Below are 10167 nucleotides of genomic sequence, written 5' to 3'. Positions count from 1 at the left end.
GACCTTCCTCCCATCTACCATCAGGGGAACAAGGTACTCGCTCCGCAGGGACAGCCCCATGCCCACCCTGTAAACTGAGAACCTGGTGTCTGGAGCATCCAGCCCCCCAGAGAAGCTGGCCTGGGGCCCTCCTCCCTCCGGAGCAGTTGGGAAGCTGCCAGCCTCCCCCCCCCCGCCTGGGAAGCCTGCCCCTCATCTGGCTGGGTCCCTACCCAGGTAACCCTCTGTGGGTTGGGTCTGCTCAGTCTGTCCTTGAGCCTGGGGCACTGGGTCTGTATGTGGCCTCTCTGGCCACAGTAATAGCAGCTCATGTCCCGTTGGTCCCCTCAAGCCAGTTGGTTGGTCCTGACGCCGTCAGATGTTCACATTGGGAGGGGGTTCTCTATGTTTGCCCTCTGGGAGGTCACAGTGTGATGCTCTCTCTGTATCATGGCGGACCTGATCTTTTGGGACTCCTCCCTGCCACCCCACAACTGGCTGTTCACAAACTCGTTGGCCAGCTGCCCTGCATGTCATGGGTCCTCTGGCTTTTTGTCCACCAACCACAACCTCAGGTCGGATGGGCACCGCTCATACAGTTGCTCCAGTACCATTAGGTTAAGCAGGTCCTCCTGCCCACTTGTAGGCGTATCTCTGCATCTGGAGGACCAGTTCTAGATATGTGACCACAGGGGCTTTACGCTGACTCCGGAATCTTTTCCAGTACATCTCGGGAGTCAGCCCAAACTCGCGTAGCAGGGCCTTTTTGAACAGTTCATAGTCTCCTGTCTCCCTTTCATTCGGCTGTACATTGCCACAGATTTGGGGTCCAGTAAGGGGGTGAGAAACTGGAGCTTGCTGCAGGGCAACCCTGTGCAGCTTGCAGGCTGTCTCAAAGCAGGGGCGGCTCTAGGATTTATGCTGCCCTAAGCAGGGTGGCGCGCTGCAGGGGGCGCTCTGGCTGTCGCCGGTCTCATGGCTCTAGTGGACCTCCTGCAGACATGCCTGCGGAGGGTCCGCTGGTCCCTGCAGCTCCGGTGGACCTCCCGCAGGCAAATGCTCCACCCCAGCGAATGCTCCACCCCAGCCGCAGGACCAGCGGACCCTCTGCAGGCACGCCTGCGGGAGGTTCACCGGAGCCGCCTGCCGCCCTCCCGCGGGACGCCGCCCCAAGCGCGTGCTTGGCATGCTGGGGTCTGGAGCCGGCCCTGTCTCAAAGGCAGTCAGGAAGTCATTTATGTCCTCCCCTTCCTTACGCTGGGCCAGGATGCACTTATCAAATCTCCATGCAGTCCTGGGTCACTCACTGCAGCCGAGGGCTTGCTGCTCCTCAGCTTGGCCAACTCCAGCATATGCTGTCTCTGTTTCTCTTCGGGCTGTCTCTGTTTTTTCTGTTGTGCTCGCTCCTCCAGCTCATACTGTCTCTGTCTTTCTTGTTCTGCTCACTCCTCCATCAGTTTCTGCTGCCTTAACTCCAGCCCTTTCAGTTTTATCTCCTTCTCCCATTCCAGCCGCCTCAGGTCCAGGGATGGGGAGCTCCACCAGGAGGATCCCCTGCTGGCCAGGGGGGTAACGGTGCCCTTGGTATTCGCTGGGCTCCTCCCCGCCCTTCCCCTAGGCATGGGTAGGAGGGGTCTCGGGAAGCCCTCAGCAGCTGGCTGACCACTCCCTGCTGCGACAGACACTGGTGCCTGCGCTGCATCTGCCAGGCTGCTTCCCTCAGAGACAGGTATTAGTTCATTCAATTGATCCCCCTCCTCCAGCTGGGCAATCAGCTGTTCTCTGGTGAGCCTCCCAATGCGCAGCCCCCTCTGCCTGCACAGCGCCACCAGGTCACTCTTAAGGTGCTTCTAATACATCTTCCTGCTGGTCACACACTCCCAGGGGTTAAGCATAGCTCCTCCGCCCCCCGAGACCGCTCCTCTGTGAATCTTTAGCACACCTGGTCCCCATCAATCCTCCTTTGTTTTACTACTCCCCAGTCACTTACTGCAGGAAGCGCCATCCACGGGGCTGCAGTAGATCCCACCGCTACCACCAGTTGTCACTGAGTTTGGGGGAGACAAGGTCCTGCACCCCCGGCTTTTTGCGATTCACCATGACTTTTAGCCAGCCAGTAAAGCAGAAGGTTTATTTAGATGACAGGAACACAGTCCAAGACAGGTCTTGCAGGTACAGACAACAGGACCCCACCAGTCAGGTCCATCTTGGGGGCCCAGGGAGGCCAGAGCCCCGTTAGGAGACCAGAGCCCCATCTGGGCTCCCCTTCATTTTTTCAGCCAGCTCTAAACTGACACTTGCTCCAGCCATTTCACTCAGCCTCCCCCGGCTCCTCCCCCAGCCTTGTCCAGTTTCCTGGGCGAAGGTGTCACCTGGCTCCAACCCCCTTCCTGGGTTCTCATGTTACATGCTCCCATATCTTCCCTCAAGGAAAGTCTCCCATCACCAATGCAGACAGTCCCAGTAAAACTCCCCTGCAACCTTCCCAGGTCAATACTCCCCACTCCCTGCTGCGTCACAGGCATCCATCCAGTATTCAAAAAAAAACATTAAGAACATTCCCACTTCATCACACAGCCATTGAATCTTCTTATCCCTGTGTCTGGTAAAGTGATGAGCACATTAGCAAATATTGTTCCCTTATGCTCATCCCTTAACCTTCTCTTTGTGAAGCTAAATAGATTCAGATCTTTGAGTCTACCATTATCAGGCAAGTTTTGCTAATCCTTTAATCGTTTTTGTGGCTCTTCTCTGAACCTTCTTCAATTTATTGGCATCTGTTTCAAATTGTGGACACCAGAACTGGACACAATATTCCAGTAGGGGTCACACCATTGACAAATACCGGTACACCTCTCCACGTCTAGCTGAGATTCTGCTGTGTATGAATCCAAAGATCGAATTTACCGTTTCAGCAAAAGTGTCCTGCTGGGAGCTCGTGGTCAGCTGATTAGCAAACATGACCCCAAGTCTTTTTCAGGGTCTCTGCTTCTCAGGAAAGAGTCCCTCTATCTTGTACATATAGCCTAGATTTTTTGTTCCTAGAGGTATAACTTTACATTTGAACAAACTAACAGGTATGTTGCTTGTGCTCAACTTCCCAAACAATCCAGATGGCTCTGTATCAATGCCGTGTCCTGTCTGTTATTTACCACTCCCCCGATCTGTCTGTTGTCTGCAGGTTTTATCAGTGATGATTTTATATTTGCTTCCAAGCCACTGATCAAAATGTTAGATCATGTAGGGCCAAGAACTGATCCCTGCAGGACCTTACTAGGAAGACACCTGTCCGATAATGATTCCTCATTTACTATGACATTTTGAGACCCATGAGTTAACCAGTTATTCCTAGGTGGGACATTTTCCTGCCAACTTACCTTGTGTGTTCCGAGCCCAGCCCTCAGTGGAAATGTTTGGATCAGACTGAAATGTTCCAGTTCTCCCTGAGAATCTGACCTTCTCCACAGGGGTGTCTGCGTTCTACAGAATCAAGTTGGAAAGGAGAAAACACCCACAGAAGCTCCTCCTTAGCACTCAGGTGCGTGAACACAAATCCCCCAGGAGAGAGGCGAGAAGGGGGTTTGCTGCAGCAAGGCCACAGGGGTCTCTGAGGTCCCCCTGCTCTGCCCCCCTGTACTGCATGTCTGACGTCAAGGGAGCTCTGTGAGGTCACAGCCGCCTCCCCATCTTTGCCCAATAGGCTGAGTTCCTGCCCAAGGCCCTTGTGAAGTTATCTCCAGCCTGATTCTTGCTTGCATATATATACCTGCCTCTGGAAATTTCCACTACATGCATCCGACGAAGTGGGTATTCACCCATGAAAGCTCAATCTCCAATACGTCTGTTAGTCTATAAGGTGCCACAGGACTCTTTGCTGCTTTCTATAAGACTTTCCCTTTTTAACATTTTTACAATGTTCAACTGCTTAATTCCCTCCAGCCTCTGCAGAGTTAACGTCTCACTCTCTTTCCTTCAATCACTTGCTTATCTCCCAAAATGACACCTCCATCAACTCAGATTTCACCATTCCAGGTATTGTCCCAGGGATCTGAAATCCCCAGGCCTGTACTTATGGCTTCCCTTACTCCTGCCACTGTGCCCCTCAGGGCTTCCAACCTGTTTTCCAAACTCTTTATCTGTTGCCTGCCTGCTTGTCTCTGCCTGATCCTGCTTTCTTCGCTGAATCACCCCTTCCCATGGGCACAGGCTTTGTCCCACTAACCATTTAGCAAGGACGGTGGGCTGCCCACCCCTCCTGGTCCCTTTTCTTCATTCCCTTTTTCTCTTGTTGTTCTGGGATGGTCATTCTGCCAGATAGGTAGTGACCCTTTCTGACAGAAGGCACAGGTACTCTGCTATTATTTAATGTGTTAGACCAGAGGTCGGCAACCTTTCAGAAGTGCTGTGCCGAGTCTTCATTTATTCACTCTAGTTTAAGGTTTCGCGTGCCGGTAATACATTTTAACGTTTTTTAGAAGGTCTCTTTCTATAAGTCTATAATATATAACTAAATTATTGTTGTATGGAAAGTAAATAAGGTTTTTAAAATGTTTAAGAAGCTTCATTTAAAATTAAATTAAAATGCAGTGCTCCCCCCCGCCCCCAGACCGGTGGCCAGGACCCAGGCAGTGTGAGTGCCACTGAAAATCAGCTCACGTGCCGCCTTCGGCACCCGTGCCATAGGTTGCCTACCCCTGCGTTAGACTTGTTGCCGGCTCAAAGGGCCCGAGGCGGAGCAACAGCAGGGGTTCGTTGCCCGGTGTGCGTCGCACTGTTTGACACACCAGGGTGGAGAAGCAAAACCAGGTTTATTTGAGCCCAAATAAGGTGCCAGGGAGAAAAAGCATTCTCAAATCCTGCACACCCGCGCGCAGGCGGGGTCCCAGTATTTATAGCCCCCTTGTTTGTGTAAGCCTTTTGTTTGGTTTTCCCCCTCACCCCTCCCTTCCCAACAGCAGTTACTTTAAACATTACATTTCAGCGTGTTAGAAAAGTTCTCATTCGCATGCTTATCTCTGGCCTTGTCGGCCCAGGCACATGTAGACTTTTCTCCCCCCTCTCTCCCTCCTCCCCGCCGCTTTTGCAGTTTTAAACTCCTGCATCTGCAAGCTGAGACAGCTGGCAGTTACACATTTTGCTTGCTGTCTGTTAGCATCTTAGGCTGGCTAAAGTTCACAGCATGGAAGACCTCTAGTTCACTCAGGCCTGCAGTCACAACTTTGGTTTACTTAGGCCTAGTGACACCAACAGACTCTATCAGTTCAGTCCAAAAGACCTTAGGCTGCCCGCATTCTCCACCAAATTTGTTACCTCCACACATTAGGGCACCCCACCTTTTCCCAGTCTGTAGGGCTCCAGGTGTAACCCGGTTAATTTAGGCAACCCCACCGTTTCCCCATTCATAGGGCTCCAGGAAAAAAGCACCTACCCTCACCCAATTTGTAGGGCTGAGGGTGTAACAAACCTGGTCAATTTAAGTACCCACACCCTTTCCCAATATGTAGGGCTCTGGGTGTATACTACTTTGGCCGGTATGCAGGACCTTTTACCAGTGAAAGAGCCTTACACAGTAATATCCTTAAACTCTAATTACGAACAGTCACCAAAACCAGACGGCACACGCTACACATACAGTGCACACCACTCCCAATAAGACAGATGAACTTTTCTTGATGACCAGTCAGGATCAGGTCCATCGGGGGGACTCCAGTTTCTGCCCAGTGTCATTGGCTGGGTGTTGAGGTCTGGCAGCTCTGATCTTTGGGGCCGTGTCCGGGAGCTGGTTCCCAAAGAACTTCCTTTTGGATCCCAGTTTATATGGTGAAATTTGAGTCTGTTTTAGCTGTACCTTAACCAACTGTTATACTAAAATTTTACTAACCAATCCTAACATAGTGTAACAAAATTATCTAACCAATCCTACCCAACCACCTTAATTTATTTGAAACCTAGCCAAATTAATTATGTCACAGACAGAAACAATTAAAGAACCAGATAGAGACCATACAGATAAACAATAAGGAAGTGGGGACCATAATGACAAAACAATAAAGAAATGAGGATTTCACAGCCACAACTACTGCTAAGTGATTTCTTGCCGGACAGGAGGCTAGTAAACTAAGTTTTCTTTAACCATTTCAAGATCTGTTTCTTTATCTGGTGATAGTGGGTGTGTGATAGACCCAGACCAGTTGGATACAGCAGAAGGCAGATATACTGGCCACTGGATTAGCAGTTTTCTGTTCCCTGACTGACCAGAGCAGGGGCTGCTCCAGGCTAATGTGACCACCTGACTCTAATTAAGGCCCTGCTGATACTATAAAAAGGGCTCACTCCAGTCAGGCAGGGGAGAGCCAGAGGAGAGGAGGTATGGCTGAAGGGCTGGTTAATGAAGACACCCCCAAGCCATCATTAAGGGAGCCCTAAGGTAAGGGTGAAGAAGGGAGAAGCAGGAGAGCTGTGGGGAAGTGGCCCAGGGAAATGTAGCAACTCTGGCAGTGAAAGGTCGGCTGCCAACAGCTGCTACCATTAGGGTCCCTGGGCCGGAGCCCAGAGTAGAGGGCGGGGGCGGGTTTCCCCCAACCCACCCCTACAGGAACAGCTCCTGGAAGGGGAAGTCAGGCCCCTGTGAGGACAGGAGGTGAAACTGTTTTGGTGTGAGGCCGTAGGAGCAACAGAGGCTGTGAGCGTTCTCTCACCAACCTCCTTGCAGCCTATGATGAAAAGGGCTCAGTAGACTGTGATCCTGGCCCTAGAGAGAGAAGGGCTACGTGGAGGGTGGCAGTGAGCCCCTGAGGCTGGCATATACCGCCTGGAAGCGCAGGACCCAAGGGGACAAGGTCGGAGCTCTGCCACAGGGGGCCGTTAGGACGGGGTCTTGTTCTTAGCAGCCTGCTATGACATTGTTTTAATGTCATGTTTAAAAGAGCGGCCGAGCAGCAGCCATTAGCTGAGACGCAGGAAGTCACATCCTCACATTCCATCTAATCTGGCTGCAGATGAAAGCCTTGAACTTTGGGCGTTACAATACGGCTGTACACAAAGGCCTTATCCTTACAGGGGGGCTGAGGGGCCCGATGGGTAAATGTCGGGGGTGGTGAAGGGCAAATCAGCTGGGGAGCCGGAGCTGAGGCATCTGCCGGGGGGCGGGCGGGGGGACAGTTTATCTTGAGCTCTGTCCCCGTGATCTTGTCCCTTCCCCTTTCTGGGGGGCTGATCGGCTCCACCCACCCACCCCCTGTGTCCCTTTTGCAGCATCCTGAGGTCAAAGAAGAAAACTCGGCTCAGCTGTCAGTCCCTGTGGTGGGAACCAGGCAGCTGCAGGAGGGGATGTGGTTTGCTGGGCAGGGACCAGGCAGCTGCAGGAGGGGATGTGGTTTCCTGGGCGTTGCAGGGATCTGGCTTTGCTCTGACAGTGGTAGATTTGGGCTGGAGATTGCAGAGAAACCAGCTGATGGGGAAGAAAGGGGCCGAGCGCATCACGGGCTTCCTGGGGCTGCAGCCCCCGGCGCAGTTCCTCATTCCGCTCGCACTCGGGCCTCAGGCAGCTGGGGACATAGGGACACGGGGCACCCTAGGGGCCATGGCTTGTGGGCACCACCCCCCATGCCCGGGGCCTCAGGACACGCTCTGGTACAGCTGTGCCGGAGAGGACGTGGGATCATTCTGCCAGCCTGAGCTGCCTGTGGGTCGTTCGCACTGTTGTGGTTGTTGAGCCTGCGAAGCGGCCCGGCTGCGAGCTCGCGTGTAAAACCCACGGGCAGGTTCCCCAGCTGTGCCAGGGCCCCGGAGAACCAGGGGAAATGGCACTTGCCAGAGCAAGTGTCTGACCTCTGTGTGACGGGGTCCCTGGGGTGCAGCCTGGCCTGTGGGACTGCTGAGCCCTCCAAAGGCACCAACCTAGGCTGCCTCTGACACTGTGATGCTGATGTCAAGCTAGGAACCTCGGAGAGGCTCTGCACCCACCCAGCCAGCCACAGGCAGGGACTCATCCAACCGAGTTACACGAATGATCTCCCAGCCACTCAGGAACCATCAGTAGGGAGGCTCCAGCCAATTCCCCCCAGCCTCACATCCCAGAACGGAACCATCCTGCGCTGGTCAGAAGCCAGTCCGGTGTCAGTTCATTAAGTTCTCCCCGTGGAGAGCCTTTGTAAACTAAGCCGAGATTTCCCAGCACTTCAACCAAAACAGACAGTTTTAGTCAAATATAAAACAGATTTATTAACTCCAGAAGGGGAGATTTTACGTGGTTATAAGGAGCAGGCGCAGAGATCAGAGTTGGCTACTTATGAAAATAAAAATAAACTCTCTGTCTAAGTTCTACAAATGAAACAGGATTTGAATCAGGCAGCGTCTCCCCCTGACAGATGGGACAAGCACGTTACAGATCCTCAATACACAGACTGGACTCCATTCCAGCCTGGGACCACCCTTCCCCAGTGCAAAGTCTCTGTCCTCCAGATGTTCCTCCAGGTGTTGAGTTGTGGGGAAGAGAAGCCCAGGGATTATGTCCCTTCCCCTCTTTTTTATTTTCTTTCAGTTTGCTGGAAACATCTTTGCTGCGACCTGGGGATCAGGTGGTCCCCACTGGTCAAGCAATCGCCATTGTACACAGTCTCTGGGACAGTGAATTCTTTCCTTGAGGGGTGTTGATGAGCCGTTAACAGTGTCTGGCTGGTCCTTTGTTGCAGTTGAGAGGTTGACTGTGGGCGTCTCCCAACCTCACAACACATTTCAGTAGCACACCCAGCCAGTGATGAGCTGCCAAAATATTAACAACCGGTTCCCTCCTCCTCACCTCATGAGGGGGTCGTGCCCCCCATGTTTTTTGACAACCCCCCGGGACCCATGACCCATCCCCGCTTTCCCTGTCCCCTAACTGCCCTTTGCAGCCCCATCCAATCCCTCCTTTCATTCTTGATGGCCCCCCGGGACCCCTGCCCCATCCAACTACCCCTTCTCTCTGTCCCTGAGTGCCCCCACCACCACATCCAACCCTTGCTCCTTCCTGACTTCCCCCTGGGACCCTTGCCCCCATTCAATCCCCCTGTTTCCTGCCCTCTGACCGCCCTGACCCCTATCCACCCCTCCACAACCCACCGAATACCCCCTCCCTGCCCCTTTACCACACTGCCTGGGGCCGGGACCGGGTCTGCTCTGCCGGGACCTCGATTGGCGCCGCCGGCCCGACTACCCAGGCCGGCACCGGGGCCGGAGCTGCAGCCGCGGGGCCCGACTCCCCGGGCCGGCACCGGGGCTGGATCCGCAGCTGCAGCCGCGGGACCCGACTCCCTGGGCCGGCACCGGGGCCGGAGATGCAGCCGCAGCCACGGGGCCCGACTCCCCGGGCCGGCACCAGGGCCGGAGCTGCAGCCGCGGGGCCCGACTCCCCGGGCCGGGCCAGGCCGAAGCCGCTCGGCTGGCACCGAGGCCAGAGCCACGGGTTCCGAGCTGGGCCGGTCCGAGCCACGCAGGCGGGACCAGCCTGAGCCGGGGGTGCTTGGCTGGGACCGGGCTGGGGCGCTTGGCCGGGGCCAGGGGAAGCCAGACTGGGCCATGCGCGCGCCGTCCCGCTCCCCCGCCGCGCCCGGCTTACCTGCCTGCTGCTTTTTTCAGGCTTTCCCGCGAACATTTGATTCGCGGGAAGCAGGGGAAGGGGAGGAGAAGGATGGCGGAGCATTCAGGGGAGAGGGGGAGGTGAGCTGTGGCCGGGGGCCGGGTGGACAGCTGCCCGAGCCTTTGTTAAATTTAAAAGCTTTTTAGAACCGGTTGTCCTGGAACAACAGGTTCTAAAAAGGCTTCTAAATTTAACAACCGGTTCTTGCGAACCGGTGCGAACCGGCTGGAGCTCACCACTGCACCCAGCAATGCTTCATAACGTCCCCACAAGACGACAGCACATACGATGCAACGGGGCATGAATGCTCAACAGATCAAGACTTTTAAAATGATGCCTCACAAGGCAACCTTGTACCCAACCGATCATAATTCTAGCGTAGTGGTGAATACGGGGGCTCCACGGTGCTTCTTTGAGGTACAGATTGTCACTGTGTGATATCACCCTGGGGCCGCCAGGGCCTGGGTAGGAGGCCTGGAATGTGTGAGGAACTGGCTGTGAACTTCCTTTCCCGTGCAGAGGCGGCTGTTTGTGGTGTCCCTGTGCCCACAGGGTGGGGTGACTTGTTT

This window comes from Mauremys mutica, chromosome 15 (genome assembly GCF_020497125.1).
Source record: "Mauremys mutica isolate MM-2020 ecotype Southern chromosome 15, ASM2049712v1, whole genome shotgun sequence".
NCBI classification, from domain to species: Eukaryota; Metazoa; Chordata; order Testudines; family Geoemydidae; genus Mauremys; species Mauremys mutica.
This window is presented reverse-complemented; position numbering follows the sequence as displayed.